Source organism: Nycticebus coucang, chromosome 13 (assembly GCF_027406575.1).
Source record: "Nycticebus coucang isolate mNycCou1 chromosome 13, mNycCou1.pri, whole genome shotgun sequence".
Taxonomy (NCBI): domain Eukaryota; kingdom Metazoa; phylum Chordata; class Mammalia; order Primates; family Lorisidae; genus Nycticebus; species Nycticebus coucang.
The window spans coordinates 1,910,539-1,911,476 of NC_069792.1; the positions used below are offsets into that span (position 1 = coordinate 1,910,539).

A 938-nucleotide genomic window follows, 5' to 3' on the forward strand; every position below is an offset into this window, starting at 1 on the left:
TAGATAATGACTTCCATAATGTTTGGTCATGAATATGCTACACAACTTTGAATAAAACAGTTGATTTTCATTAATTCAACTCTGTAGCAATGTTTTAATTAAAAATTTGAGAATGTATTATATTGGTAAGCAGATATTGGATGCATAGTGGCACATCTTTATTATTGTTGCTATTTTTTTAAGTTTATAGTTTAATACACATTTATTTATTTATTTATTTATTCATTTATTTTTGCAGTTTTTGACCAGGGCTGTGTTTGAACCTGCCACCTCCATTGTGTGGGGCCACCACCCTACTCCTTTGAGCAACAGGCGCCACCCACTTTAATACACTTTGAGGCATGTAAGTGATCACCTAGATCAAGCTCCACAACTTTTCCATCATCCTGGAAGTTTCCTTTGTGTTCTCTTCTCTCGCCTTTAAAATATACAATATTTTATCAATTTTTCAAACATACAACACAGTTGAAAGAATTATACAGTGATCACCCTTACACCCATCACATAACATTTTGTAACTTTTCCCCTCTTCATGTGTAAGTAATTTGTTCTAAGGGAGGCTCCAAGTTTTGTCCCCCTCATCACAATGACCCCTGATTCCTGGTGAGTGTGTTATATTCAGGGGAGCCATTCTTCAGGTATGATTGTTGTTATTTTGAGGATTAGAAAGTTGAGTTGTATTGAGAATATGGTACACATAACCTGGTGAAGGCCACTTTGCCTTTAGTCACTTACAGGATAGATTCTTTGCAGTATTATAAGAAGACTAAAGCAATAAGTTCTTATAGATGTGCAGAGGTCTCAGCTGCACATGCAGATTTGATGTAAGTCTGCTTCCCAGGGAGCCTAGGGGACTCTGTGCATGGTGCTCTCCTAACTAAAACCATAAGCCACAAATGTCCCTCCCTCTCCTGAAGAAAAATAGACTGGTCGATACA

At 37.1% G+C, this 938-nt stretch overlaps 1 pseudogene; it reads right to left on the reverse strand.

Moving 5' to 3' along the window:
* Window positions 1–532: 532 nt before the first annotated feature.
* Window positions 533–648, reverse strand: LOC128564206 (uncharacterized; annotated as a pseudogene).
* Between the last annotated feature and the right edge of the window lie 290 nt (window positions 649–938).